The 16,014-nt window shown below is 39.7% G+C and overlaps 1 protein-coding gene across 1 annotated transcript in view; it reads left to right on the top strand.

The window, feature by feature from the left end:
• The first annotated feature begins 5,069 nt into the window (after window positions 1–5,069).
• The window catches only part of LOC143710893 (L-rhamnose-binding lectin ELEL-1-like), a 52,762-nt gene continuing 41,817 nt past the window's right edge, over window positions 5,070–16,014 (top strand). The window contains exon 1 of the transcript XR_013194682.1: window positions 5,070–5,298. The gene's annotated coding sequence lies outside the window, so the exon portion shown is untranslated. The remainder of the gene's footprint in view (window positions 5,299–16,014) is intronic.

Genomic DNA, 16,014 nt, shown 5'->3' with positions numbered 1-16,014 from the left:
ATAATAATGATTAACCATGGTTTCACTACATCATTACTGTAGTATCCAAGGTAACTTGGTTTTAGTAGTAACCATAAAATATGATCTTAATAATATCTATGGTTAACTCTTGTAGTTATATATGGTTTATATTTAATCATTTTTAAAGGGAAGGCTAATCAAAGAAAACAGTAACTATGTTTTTGCAGAACATTATGATGCCACTGTGAAATTGACCTTTGACCCTTTGTCAAATTTAGTCATAATTATCAAATAAATTCTTGAGTTATGGCCCAAAATGTTTTTTGTGAGGTCACCTTTGGCCTTTGACCACAAATTCTAATCTTTTTAGTCTAGTTGGAAATTTGTCCAGATTAAATGAAATTCTTTCCAATGTTCCTGATATACCACATTTACAATAATGGGAAGTTATAGTGATCTTGACCTTTGACCAACAAAATCTAATCACTTTATCTTTGCATCTATGTGAACATTTGTGCCAAATGTGAAGAAATTCCTGTAAGCCGTTCCTGAGTTTTTGTGTTCACAAGTTGAATTATAGCCAAAGTCATGTTTTGTGAGGTCACAGTGACCTTGACCTTTGATCTCCAAATTCTGTTCAGTTCATCCTTGATTCCAAGTGAACATTTGTAACAAATTTGAAGAAATTCCCTCAAGGCGTTCCTGAGATATTGCTTTGAATATGCGGCGCAGTGAACATGGAAAGACAATAGGGGGCGATAGAGAGCAAACCTTGTGTGTATGCAGAGGGTCATACACACTCTTTTTTCTCAATTTTCCATCTATCTGAGGACCTCTCTGAAACATTGAGAGAAGCCTTTAAATAGTCAATGGAGGCCATTGCAGTGAAAATAAAGTGAGGACCGGCCTAAATGTCCTCACTTTGCAAAAATGTCCTCACTCCACAGGTTAAAAACTCACACTGGTCCTCACAAAGATAGCCATACAACACACACACACACACACACACACACACACACACACACACACACACACACACACACACACACACACACACACACACACACACACACACACACACACACACACACACACACACACACACACACACACACACACACACACAAACTGGCCGTGACTGCAGTGACCCGGCTTCAAAATAATCTTTCTTTCATGTTCTTGTTTCATCACAGCTTCCAGACAAAATATTATGACATTTTGTTTAGGAACTGTGAGGTTCTCACATGTCCGGAAAATTCACGCCCATTACCTTTACGGGCGAAGTTGCATGTGTTGATCATGTCAAATGTAAATAATGGTGTCGATACTGCAGTATCAGTATGAGCCAGAATCAGACCCAGACAGCGGCAATGAAGAGAGGCAAGCAGAACCTCCTCAAACACGGCTCTTACAAAACGTCTCTGAATGGTAATTTGCCTATATTTTTTTACTTTATACACGTTTTTTTTTACACAATAGCATTGAACTGACTGGCTACTAACGTTATATACATAAACAGCGTTTGCATTGTTTTTTTTTTCCATTTTTTTTTCATTTATTCATTCACTTTATTCATTCACAGAACACAACAAATTCATGTTTACAGATTTAAAGAACCATTCTGTAAAAGAAAAGGACCTCCCAGAAGCCAAATCCTGGCTTATAAATAGGGCCCTTCAAGACACATAATCAGCACTAACAACAACAAAGAATAATCCACCCATCCACACCCAACAACAACACTATTCACCACAAAATATCCACCCCCCAGCCAGCATACATCACGCATCTCATCCATCCCTCAAACAAAATCCAATAATAGGGGTATTTGAGAAAGTCAGATAAATCAATAAAATGTGAAACCTTCAGCCGTGTGGGTCTATAATGCATAATGTTGTAACAATTTGTGTTTAAGATACTTTTTAAATATATCAAGAGAAGGTAGTTCCTTTATAGAATTGTCAATCTCATTCCAGATCCCAGGACCCTTACATGCTATACTAAAGCTAGTACACTACAGCTTACGCTTTTTCCCTCGTACTAAAGTTCTCCTTCTAGTGTTATGGCATTGAATAGATGAGGTGACTGGAATGAGATGGCAAAGTTTTTGATGCAATTTATAAACTACGTTATATAGAATACAAGCATTCTGAAAACTGTTGCACTCAGCGAGCTTCAAAAGCTTATACCTATAAAAAAGCCAACATATTTTGACAATTCTTTTGTTAAACACTCTATATGTTGTTTAAACTTTAAGGACTCATCTAAATAAATTCCTAAGAATTTGATGTTCTCTAGTCTTTCAATTACTGTGTTATTTGATTTGTATCCTTTCAATGTTTGTCCGGCTTCTATTTGAACGAAATATAATAAATTTGGTTTTAGAAACATTTACTGATAATTTGTTACATTTAAACCAACTATCTACTTTAACTGATTCCTCATTAACAAGCTTTTGTAAAATATCCGGATTTTTATGAGACAAAAAAAGATTAGTGTCGTCTGCAAAGATAACCTGATGAAAAATATTTGATGAACTTATAATGTCATTTACATACAAAATAAAAAGAAGTGGACCTAATATGGAGCCCTGGGGGACTCCACAAACGATATCTGTGCATTCTGAATAACTATTGTTTATTTGGACAAATTGCTCCCTATCAGTTAGGTAACTTTTGAACCAGCAGAGTGCCTTCCCTCTGACACCATAGTGTTGCAATTTCCCAATTAGAATGTCTAAATCAATGGTGTCGAAGGCTTTTGATAAATCTAGAAATACACCAATACCAATTTCACCATTATTTATAGCGTCATAGATTTTTTCAATGAGATCCAGAATTGCCAAACAGGTAGAGCTCTTTTTCCTAAAGCCATATTGAGATGGGATTAGTATATTCATTTTATACAGGTAACCGCTAAGTCTGTAGTACACAACCCTCTCAAGTACCTTCAAAAAAGTAGGTAAAATGGATATAGGTCGATAATTTTGTAAGTAATTTTTTTCACCAGATTTATAAATTGGTATAACTTTTGCAATTTTTGTCATTTTTGGTACTACACCATGAAATAGAGAGAGGTTTATACAATAGACAAGTGGATCTAGAATTTCAACTGCAATACATTTAACAATTTTGCTACATATATCATCCACACCAGCAGTATAAGAGCTTTTCATATTCATAATAATTTTCAGAACTTCCATTTTGTCGGTAGGTGTTAAAAAAAAGAATTCAGGTAATTCCCTTTTAAATATTGTTGATATGAAGCTCCCCCTGGAGGATTTATAGATTTTGAAAGAGTTTCACCTATTGATTTCTGGAAGGACAGTTGCTTTTTGATTCCGGCTGAGCACAGTATTTAGTACTCTCCAGCAACGCTTTTGATCACCATGAGAAGCCTTAATTAAATCAGTGTAGTAATTTCGCTTCCTTATTCGTATTAACTTTGTGACTCTATTTTTAAATGTAGAATATTTTTCTTTATTTTGATTTGTTGGATTTTTAATATAGCATTTGTAAAGCTTATTTTTTCTTTTAATTGATTTTAGGATTCCCTTTGTAAGCCAAGTATTTTGATTGCTTCTATCTCCTTTAACAATTTTTTCCGGTATTGTGGTATTAATACTGTTGGTTAATTCATTGATAAAAGCACTATAGGCTTCTTCCGGAGTATTCCAGCTAAATACAGAATCCCATGTTTTATGCCCAAGATTGCCAAGCAATTTATCTTATTGTCCTGTTAATACTTTTATGCTTTTTTTAAGAGGTAATGTCTTCTTTTGTTGGTTTACGTTCTTGATCAAATCGAAAAATAACACCATAAAGTATATATACATGAAAAATACATTTACAACATTAGTACTTATACAAAATTCAGGTCCATAATGTTTGTAGGCGTTTGTCGTAGACACAAAATGGCATAACTAGTAGCCTAGTGGCTATAAAGCCAGCGCTGGCATTTGATAAAACTAAAACACAAGGCTACGTCTGAAATTATACATGCAAATACATTTAAAATGATTAAGTCTTAGCCTACTTACAGGTTGTGGCCCAACAACTGCTGCCTCTGGTTTTAAAGTTGGAACTGCTTCATGTTTTAATAACAGTTTCTTGTTGAATCCGGCATTGAATTCGTGGAGATTCTGGAAGCTGTCTTTCGTAAATGCGCAGCACAGAGAGCTAAATTACGATCGTCATTTTCAGGAACATAATCAAACATAAATTGCATCCATTGTTGACGAAGTACAGAGTCCGTGGGAAGCCTGAACACAGAAGACCTGACAGCTGGATGAACATAACACACTCGAAGAGCCGCAGAAATATGACCATGCCCTTTTTTGCATATTCGGAGGGAGGGTTGATGTAAATGTATGGGTTAGTGACGTCTAAAACCCTGTTGTAGTCCCAATCGAGTCGTTTTTCTAGGCATTAAACTTCCTGATTTTAATAGGACGATATCTCTGCTTACACTGAACTTTCAGCGCTGCAACTTTGTAGATACTGTTCATGCACAAACAGCAACACTATTTAAAATGAAAAAAGTCGCAATCAACCACCCCGTTAAAAACCCAGATAATTCAATATGCTTACCGAACGGTAGTGTCTGTCATTATAATTAAAATTTGGTTCCCTATTGAGGGGTTCACAACTGTTGAGCCATGAGTGGCTCCCAGCATGCATTGCAGCAGTTATTTTTCCTACAGTGTTTTTAAAACTCAAACTTTAGAATACCTGATCCGAAAACAAAGCAGTAAAATAGGTTGCAATAGAATCATAAAAAATTGCTAGTGCAATCAGCCAAGTTAACGATCAACAAAAGATGAATCAGCTATTTGTCACCATTTCCTCATGCAGTTATTTTTTATTTCTACAATTGGATTTGTAGAAACTTGACTTTAAGGTTTTTATCTATATCTATATTTTATCTCACTGGTGTTGTGATGGAATTCAGCGCTTGCTGCAATATTGCCACAATAATATTGTCACAAATCCATGCAGTCGTCAGCAGAAAAATAAGTTTTGATTTTTATAATCTTGCTTGTTTTGAAATTTCTAAGATTGTAAACTCCCATTTCCGCATTGGTTATCAACAGTAAACAGATGATAATGAGTGTGTGTTTGTTATAAAAACCATGAACACATATGCCTCCTTAAGAGAATTCCAGAGTTTCCCTTTGATTCACACCTTCAACATGCTTGTGCAAAAGCTAAGCTGGATCATTTGTAAGTAATGATTTAAAATTGTCTGAACTGGCATGATTTTAACTCTTCAATTCAGTGTTTTAGTTTGTTTCTGTTTGACTTTGATTTTCAGTGCTGCTGTTTCTGTGTCAACATGGTAAGAATGCCAATTGACTAATGTATAATGTATAATTTAGTTTAAACTTTGTTGTAAACTTTATTAAACTACAATTTTTTTAATTTTATTTCAAGTGATTTTATTATATATTCTCTGCAGGAATAAAAGCACGTGTGATCTGTGAAGGAAAGGCTGCCGTCCTCAGCTGTGGTGAGAAACTCAGTATTTTTTTTATATTTTTTAAGTAATATATTTTTGGCCTTTTGTGTCCCAAATGGATAGCATGAGAGAGACATGAATGGGGGAGAATTCTGAACATGTGTGTGCTTCAATCTTACCAATTTCCCTTTTTTTGATGTGTGTCAGAACATTCCTCTGGAACAATAAATATTATTAAAGCCACCTATGGACGCACTGATCACAGAACATGTGCTAACGGGATACCATATTCTCAGATCTCAAACACACGCTGCAGAGTAACAGTCACTAATACAGTTTCTCGTCGGTAAGATTTAAAGTTAAAAGTAAATGTTCACGATTTCATTTTAGGTATTTTACAAGAACAAGAAAAATATATTCCTAATGTCTATAAAGCTATTCTTAAGTACCTATTTTCTGTCTATGATTCAGGTGCAGTAGACTAAAGAGGTGTGTTGTTCCTGCATCAAACTCACTTTTCGGCGATCCTTGTGTTGGAACCTATAAATACCTGGACGTGACTTATACATGTCGGCCATGAAGTAAGCCAATTGTTTTATATGTAAAATTTTCAAAAATAAATTTTGATTTAATATCAATTAATAGTTGAATTGAATTAAGGATCAAAACTTCTTTAGCTTTAGATAAGCTATGCTCACGATAATAAATAATAATCTTTGTTGCTGCTGTTTTTTTTCTTTATAAGGTGCACTGCGAAGAATCTTGTCAACTGCTTCAAGATCCATGACAGCGTGTCAATAAGTATCTGAAAGTGACGTACAGCTGTATATAATTTTGTTTGTGCTGCTGTTTTTTATGTTTTGTGTGTTATAAATGGAAATGGTCCCTATTATAGATGTTAGATGCCACTATATAATATTGTATTTGGTCTATCCATTCACTCCTCAGTGAGACAAAACAATACAATACATTGAGATATGGGGTTCAGAAAAAAATAAAAATTCATTACAAACCTCATTTTACAACTTCCATTTTTATTATGGAAAGCTTTAATGATCATGTGTCAATGTGAATAATGGAAAGCAAAATGTCTCAAGTAAATTGTCAAGATGCTTGATTGGACAAACACATCTTGATCATAAAATGCTTTATTTTTGTAAATGAATGTCATTTTCTTGAGGTGAATTTTATCTCATTAATCTATCACTATTATTTTTCTATAGACTATTGTTTTATTAGTATATACAAAGGGTACAGCAATATTAATAAATCTAACCATTCATTTTTTTTACAACTATTAAGGGTAGACATGAACAGTCAATCAGACACTATTATATCTACATACATGTATTTAAAAATAATTTTTAAATTAATATAATGTTCATCATATTAATGGAAAACAATCATGTTATCTGGTGAGAAAACAACTCAAATTCTTGTAGAAAAATCTACAAAATGCAATAGTTATCTTTTCAGTTTTTTATTTCTTTTAAAGCAGTTTTGTAAACATCTGTATTGTAAAAATCACCAAAAATAAATATTGTGTAAATAATGTTGTAAAACTTAAGTACACCATAAAACAAATCTATGACTTCAGTTTTATTGACAACCACACACATATACCTTGAAGATCATGTTAAAAAATAACAATAGTTACATTAGCATGTCAAAATAGTTTTTGATTGCTTCCACTCATATAAACTGATCATGAATTTGGCAGCTTGCCATTACTAATCACTCTAAAGTGTAAACTATTTAATCTGTTATGCATGCAATTAGATGTGATAATTAAATTCAGCTTACTTTCTGATTGGATATTTTTTCATTTAACCTGATAATCTCCACTTTGTTTGTCCTCGGGGTTCCCCCCACACATCAGGATTTCTCAAGGCCTCTTTCCTTTCCCTTTATCTCTGTACTGATAAAACGTTGTCAGGATAATTCACGTTATAATATAATTCATGTGGCTATGATAAATAATGATTTCTTATACATTTTTAACCCTCTGATTATCTTCATTTGTGTCTACAATCTGTGAGGTCTCCAGAGACCCCAGACAATAACATTTAATTTTTGTAACAGAATAATATATATTTTTTTTTATAAATGTAATTTTACTCTGTTTAATAAAGTTTTTACTCAACATTTGAGCAGTTTTGGGAGGACTTTTGATATCTTTTAAATTTCTATAAATAACTATTTATTTAAATAGGCTTTTTTGACACACAAAAAAAGTTTTTTCAGTGCTGTAAAGACTAAAATATTTCTACCATATATTTTACGGTAAAGTACTGGCGACAACAGCTGCCAGTTTTTTCCGTAATATTTAGATCCCTGCCATAAAACCTAAAACATTACTACCATATTTTTATGGTAAATCACTTTAAACCAGCTGGCAGTTTTTTAGCGTAAACTTTGGTTCAATGCCGTAAAAAATACATACCGGGGGTTTTTTTTACGGTAAATGACTGTCAACCACAGATAGCAGTTTTTTACCGTAATTTAAGTTCAGTGATGTAAAAACACAATACTTGCTACCGTATTTTTTACGGTAAGTTATGATAAATGCAATGGTAATGTACAAGCAGGCCATAGCATTGCCACATGTCAGCCAAGAGAAAGGAAATAAACCAGAACTGGACCTTATCTGAGCCACAAAACTATGTATAATAAATATGGAGTCATCCCAGCTAGAAATGTTTTGTTCTAAAAAACGTTCTGGGAACATTACCATGAAGTTCTAATAATGTTTTCAGCGGGTAGTTTTATTTTGGTTCCCAGAATGTTATCCTAAAAGGAACACAGCAAACACTCCAGTGATATAAGTTAATGAGATAATTAAGTGATTAATTAAGTGATTATTGATTATTGATCATTATTGATTATTATGGTGATCAGTGTGTGCTTTACTTAGGACTCTTGACCCTTACATTTTTAACTTTAGATTTTGTTTGACTGTTGTAACTGAGTTATAACTGCCAGATGAACTTCAGGTGATCTGAAGTTGTTGGTTATGTTTTGACATAATCATAATTTTACCTGAATGACAAAACTAATTTAAGCCTAATCTCTGACATATATTTTTATTGTCGATTGCAGCATCACAGTGATTCTACAGCATAAGAGCCAGAATTTTCAATATATTGCAAAGGATTTCTTAAAACGTCTCAGGTTACGGCTGTAACCTATGTTCCCTGAGAACAGGGAACGAGACAATATGTCATTGACGTTATGGGGAACGCCTCAGGCGTGACAGGTTTCTGAAATCAAGGATCAACTCACAGCAATCATGTTGACCAGCGACAGCCCGTGTTTCATCAGCTCGAATGATGAGCACCCAACCTGGATGTATAAAAAGGGCGCCTTGAGAACATCCTATCGTCGGAAGGGACTGTTGCAGGCAGGCCCCGAGGTATGGCAGGGAGACGTATTGTCTCGTTCCCTGTTCTCAGGGAACATAGATTACAGTCGTAACCTGAGATATTCCCTTTCGAAGGGAACTCAACAATACGTCATCGACGTTATGGGGAACGAAATACCCACGCCGCCATACTGAGGGGAGTGCATGCCCAATGGCAGTGACAACTGTCAGAACCAGTAATACAAAGGACACTAAAACCACTCACCCTAGGTCACGTTGGGCTGTCAGTGACAGCACTCCCCACCGGTCATAGCCCAAGTTAATGAAGCGAGAAAACTGCCAGGACATAGTTCATGGGAAGTATATCTGGGCCAGCTCAAAGGCTTAGGACCACAACTCCCTAATAGAAGGGGTCCCTTCTAGGGATTGTGGCTAAGGGACTCAAGGACTCCCAGCCAGTCACTAATCAGGAGAGCATGCCTCCTGACATGCCACCAGGCTGGCCTGGTGATCTATACTAAGACGCACAGTCTGGCCATTGCCTGTCTGTCCAAGAAAGAGCCTCTGGAAACTGCCTTGGAAAAGGCATCCAAAACTGAAGGCCTGCAAAGCTGGCAGAAACCATTCAGTTCCGGATCACAGAGACGGGACCACCTGGAGAGTGTAACTCAACCTCAAGCAATGACGGAAGTCGTCCACTCAATCCATGGGTCTACCCAGTTCTCGTTCTGAACACTGAGGAAGTAAGAGAGAGATCAAAACCAGGAAGGTCTGCTGATGCCAAGACCTGATTACCCCCTATGTGGGGAGCTCCAGTACATGAGAGCTCATATCAGGAAGGCCAGTGAGGCCTGAAACCTGACGACCACAGCATGTGGAAACTCATACTCAGGAAGGCCTATGAGGCCTGTAACCTGGCGACCACAGTATGTGGGAGCTCATATCAGGAAGGCCGGAAAAACCTGTAACCTGATACCCAGAATATGGGAGCTCATAACCAGGAAGGCCTGATAAGGCCTGTAACCTGACAACCACACCACGTGGGGCTACATTAGAAAGTACATGAAACAAAAGTGCATGTACTTAGCCATTCTGAGTCCAGAAAAGGCCTGGATCAGAATGTGGAAGTTAGCTAGAAAGGCGTCTGTCGTAGCATACTCTGATGACAATACGTATCTGGAGTGGGACCCGAGGTGAAAGACCTGGGTCTGGGCCACATAGAAAGGGACCGAAGCGTACAGCGTATGACCCTTACCATAAACATTTATTTTATAAAGTACACAAGATGTTCCATCATGTGACTTACCATAAGTATGGTTTTGACATGACCAGGAAGGCCAGATGAGGCCTGTAACCTGATAGTCAAAATGTGTGGGAGCTCTCATTCAGGAAGGCCTGATGAGGCCTGAAACCTGACATGTGAAAGCACACAACCACACCCTAGCGACTACAGTGAGTGGGAGTTCACATTCAGGATGGCCTGGTGAGGCCTGAAACCTGACATGTGACAACTCATAAGCAGGAATGGCAAGAATGCCAAGGAGGCCTGAAGCCTGGTGACCACTGAATGTGGGAGCTCAAAACCAGGAAGGCCGGCAAGGCCTGTAACCTGACGACCACCGTAGGAGGGAGCTCATATCAGGAAGGCCTGACAAGGCCTGTGACCTGACAACCACACCATGGGGGGGCTACTTTCAGAAAGGCCATAAATATGGATTTTAGAAAGTACATGAAACAAAAGTGCGTGTACTTAGTCATTCCGAATCTATATTCAAGCTCATATTCAGGAAGGCCGGGTGAGGCCTGTAACCTGGTGACCACAGTATGTGAATGAATGAAATACACTTTATTGTCCCCAAAGGGGAAATTTGTGTTGGACTCAAGGTGTTTACATTGACATTGAAACATTCAAATGCATACATTAAAATCACTAGTATTATAATAAATAACAATTCCTATTCACACACATACATACACATACATATACATATATACACATCATTCATCATTTAACAATTTAATTGAAAAAGGGATAAAAGACTTCTTAAAACGGTTATATCTACACATCGGAAATCTGTATCGTCTTCCAGAAGGTAACAATTCATACTCAGTGTACAGAACATGCAATGGATCAACCACGATTTTATGTGCTTCTCTCAGGACCGATTGTTCATATAATGACTCAAGAGACAAAAATTCTTTTCTCCCAATGGTCTTCATCGCTATTCTAACCAAACGTGCAAGCTTCGACTTTACCTGAACTGTAAGGTTACCAAACCAAACTGTAATGCCATATCTGACTATGCTCTCTATAACTGCCTGATAAAACAACCACATAATTTTCTGGTCAACTCCATAAAGTCTGAGTCTACGTAAAAAATACAGTCTTTGCTGCACACGAGAACAAATTATATCAACGTGAATCCCCCAACTAAGTGTATTATCCACGTAGATACCAAGGTACTTATAGGAACGTACTTGCTTAATTGATTTTCCATGTAAAACCACTGGTGTGTGATCACCTATTGATCTAAGATCAAAAATCATCTCCTCAGTCTTTTCTGTGTTAAAAATAAGATGATTTAGATCACACCACTCTGCAAACCTTGATATCACTGAGAAATAAACTGACAAATCATTCTTCTCATACAAAAGACTAAGTATCGCTGTATCATCTGAGAACTTCACTATAAAATTGTTATGATCACAACTTGAACACTCGTTAGTATACAATGTAAATAAAATCGGAGAACTAACACATCCCTGTGGAACGCCTATACTGATATGTTTCAACTCCGATAAAGTATGATTGACTCTAACCTGTTGGGTCCGATTAGTCAGAAAAGAAAGATACCACTTAATTAAAAAGGAATTAACATTGAACATCTTCAATTTCTGAATTAAACGGTGGGGCTGAACTGTATTAAAAGCAGAACTAAAATCAACAAATAATAAACGTGCATAAGCTTTTGGATTTTCCAGATGTTTAGTTATATAATAAGTCACAGTGTTAACAGCATCTTCTGTACTGCGGCCTGGCCTATATGCGAATTGTAATGGGTCAAGTACAGAGTTAACTTCAGTCTTTAAAATAGAAACGATATACTTCTCAAAACTTTTCATCACACATGATGTCAAGGCTACTGGCCTGAAGTCCTTATTATCACTTGAACCTGTTTTTTTTGGTAATGGAACAATAATAGATTTTTTCCATAGATCAGGTATGACATGAGAATCCACAGATTGCTGAAAAATTGGGCACCATGCCACAGTTAGTTCTTCGGCACAAGATTTTAACAATAATGCCGAGATACCATCAGGACCTGTGGACTTCTTGGTACACAGTCGACTGAAGATTGAACAAACTTTCTGCTGGTCCACAATGATCCTATCAGATGTGTTCTCAATTACAAGTGAATCCAAAGCTTCTCTACTTTCCAGTGCACAGTCCTGTGTGTCAAACCTGAGGTAAAAGTCATTTAATTCATTTGCCTTCCTCAGGTCATCATTAGTAATAAGACGGTCAACCTTTGTATTCATATTACTCATAATTTTAATGGTGTCCCATAATTTATTAGAATTTGTGGACATAAAACTCTGTTCTAAAATATCTTTCTGTTTTTTCCTAGCATTTCCTAGCAGATAATTCAATTCCTTCTGGATCAATCTCATACCCACTCGATCATGTTCTCGAAAGGCTTGTTTTTTCCGATTGATACAGTCTTTTATCTCCTTTGTGATATATGGCTTATTGTTTGGATAAACAGTCACACATTTTTTTTCCAGCACATTGTCAACACAAAAGTTGATATAATCGGTGATAGTATCTGTGGCCTCATTAATGTCCAAGCTGTGAAACATATCCCAATCGGTGCACAGAAAGCATCCCTTAAGATTTTCTATGCTGTCCTCGGACCAGACAGAAACAGTCTTTACCTCTGGTTTCCTAGATTTAAAAACAGTCTTATATATCGGGGATAAATGAATAATATTATGATCGGAATTTGCCAATGGAGGCTTTGGTCCAGCAATGTATGCTTTTTTAATATTACCGTAGCATTTATCTAGAATATTTTGATCACGTGTTGCGCACTGAACATACTGTTCAAAACCAGTGAGCACTTGCTCCAGTTTGCAATGGTTAAAATCTCCTAAAATAAGAACTGCTGCTCCTGGTGTCTTGTGCAGTTGCTGCTGGACACAGTCAGTTATTCGAGCTGCGGCCCTCGCAGCATTGCCATCCGGGGGAACATATACCGCACACATGACAATATTCCCAAACTCCCTTGGCAAATAAACAGGTCTTAAAGATAAACAGAGTAGCTCCAAATCGGGGTTACATACCGCCTCCCGCACAGTATACTGGTTACACCAGTCGTCTCTGATGTAAATGCCAATGCCTCCCCCTCTGCTCTTTCCAGCTGCCTCTGTTCTGTCCAAGCGAACCAGGGAGCGTCCTTCCAACTCCACTAGTGAATCGGGAATGTTCTGATGTAACCATGTCTCTGTGAACACCATGAGGCTTGATTCACGGTATTCATAACACACTCTGTTGTTAATACGAAGCTCCTCCATCTTTCCTCTCAATGACCGTACATTTCCAAAAACAACCGAAGGAAGCGGTGGTTTATTTCCTCTCCTCCGTATGCGTTGTCGTACACCACCCCTCTTCCCCCTCTTCCGTAAGCGCTTTGACTGAAATAGATGAGAATTCCGTGCCTCTGAGAAATCCACAGTTGTTAAAATGTCTTTTGTTCGAAGCGACAACAGTGTGTCTCTGGTGTAGGTAATCGGTGACAAACACCCATCCTCCCCGCTTCTTCGCACTGCAAGGCCTCGATACACAAGTTCCCAAACAAACAGCGTCAGCAGAATAGTTCTCATACAGATCCCCATGGTACAATACGACCGTCTTCCGAATCAAATAATATGTGGGAGCTCATAACCAGGAAGGCCGGGTGAGGCCTGTAACCTGGCGACCACAGTATGTGGGACCTCATATTCAGGAAGGCCGGGTGAGGCCTGTAACCTGGCGACCACAGTAGGTGGGAACTCATACTCAGTAAGGCCGGTGAGGCCCGAAACCTGGCAACCATAACCTGTGGGAGCTTACTTTCAGGAAGGCCTAGTGAGGCCTGTAACCTGACAACCACACCATGTGGGGCTACTTCCAGAAAGGCCCTAAATATGGATTTTAGAAAGTACATGAAACAAAAGTGCATGAACTTAGCCATTCTGAAGTTGCATACTCTGCATACTCTGACGACAGGATGCAACTAGAGTGGGACCCAAGGTGAAAGACCGGGGTCTAGCCACATAGGAAGGGACTGAAGCATACAGGGCACGACCCTTACCATAAAAAAGGGATTTTAGAAAGAACACAAGACGTTTCGTCGTGTGACTTACCATAAGTATGGGTTTAAGAAGGTACGGAGCGTACAAAGAAAATAGATGAAGTAAATGTGCATGTACTTCATCACTCTAAATTCAGGAGGCCGGTTTTGAGGCCTGAATTTACCCATGATCAGGAAGGCCAGATGAGGCCTGTAACCTTATAGTCATAGTGGGTAGGAGCTCACATTCAGGAAGGCCTGATGAGGCCTGACATGTGAAAGCTCACAACTACACCCTAGCGACCACAGTGAGTGGGAGTTCACATTCAGGAAGGCCTGGTGAGGCCTGTAACCTGGTGACCACAATATGTGGGAGCTCATAACCAGGAAGGCCGGGTGAGGCCTGTAACCTGGCGACCACAGTATGTGGGAGCTCATATTCAGGAAGGCCGGGTGAGGCCTGTAACCTGGCGACCACAGCATGTGGGAGCTCACACCCAGGAAGGCTTAAGAGGCCTAAAAACCTTGTGACCACAGTGTGTGGGAACCCACATTCAGGAAGGCCGGATGAGGCCTGTAACCTGACCTGTAGAAGCTCATGGGGGCTCATACTCAGGAAGGCAGGGTGAGGCCTGTAACCTGGCGACCACAGTATGTGGGAGCTCATATTCAGGAAGGCCAGGTGAGGCCTGTAGCCTGGCGACCACAGTAGGTGGGAGCTCATCCACAGTGCGTGGGAGCTCATAACCAGGAAGGCCGGATGAGGCCTGTAACCTGGCGACCACAGTATGTGGGGGACCAGCAAGGCCGGCTGGGGCCTGTCACCTGCCACAGAATGTGCCGGGCCACAGTATCTGGGAGCTCACATTCAGGGAGGCCGTGTGAGGCCTGTGACCTGTAATGTAGAAGCCCATCACCAGGAAGGCCGGTGAGGCCTGTTACCTGGCAACCACAATAACCTCATAACCAGGAAGGCAGCAGACTGTTTGGTGGCCCGGAGAGACAAATCCGTGGTGTGGCGCAGCTCTGCGACCGCGTCAGGGGACAGACCGGCCCCCTGATCGAGGTCCCGCAGCAGGTCGGCCTGGTAGGTCTGAAGGACCGCGAGGGTGTGCAGAACCGCTCCTGCCTGACCTGCTGCTGTGTACGCTCTGCCATTCAAGCGTGATGTAGTCTTAAGCGGCTTGGCTGGCAGGGACGGAGCTCCTAGTGACGAAGACCGACCAGAGGCGAGATAGTTGGCCAACGTCTCGTCCGCTGGCGGCATCGACACATACCCGTGCTCCGCGGCCCCATCCACAGCAGCGAAATTATTCCGCTGATGCAGATGAAGACGCGCAGAGAACGGGTTCTTCCATGCCTTCTCGATCTCAGAGTGGAGATCAGGAAGGAATGGAAGGCTCGTCCGGGCTGGTGGCTTATGGGAAGGGAGGAACCGATCATCCAAAATACCACGAGCAGGTTCCTCCCGGAAGCGCCTCCACTGTAGCTGCAATCCGTTGGTGGCACGCCCCATAACATCCACCAACTCAGCGCACACTGGGCAGGAGGGCTGAGATGATTCAGTCTCAACCAGACTGACATCATCAGCAGTCAACTCCTGCCCGGCCCGAAGAGAACTAGTTACAGATCCATCAGAAAGAGAAAGAACCTCTGCAACATTGACCTGTAACTCATCCTCGTCAGCTGGCAGATCATCCGCAAGGTTAACGCCCCTCTCCAGACGACCTGCCAGCTCCATCTGAGAGCCCCACGAGCTCACGCGCCGCTGAGCCTCAGCCCGAGCGGGACCAACACCGCGGGGTTCAGATGCCGCGCCCTCTTCCCTCGAGAAGTGGGAAAGACGTGTCAAATATCTGGGAAAACGGGTCGGCACACTTGCGGAAAGTATTTCTCCCCTTC

This window comes from Siphateles boraxobius, unplaced genomic scaffold (assembly GCF_051911475.1).
Source record: "Siphateles boraxobius isolate OS27281-9 unplaced genomic scaffold, OSU_SipBor_1 49, whole genome shotgun sequence".
Classification (NCBI taxonomy): domain Eukaryota; kingdom Metazoa; phylum Chordata; class Actinopteri; order Cypriniformes; family Leuciscidae; genus Siphateles; species Siphateles boraxobius.
Note: the sequence above shows the minus strand (reverse complement) of the source record. Positions and strands in the feature narration are given on the sequence as shown.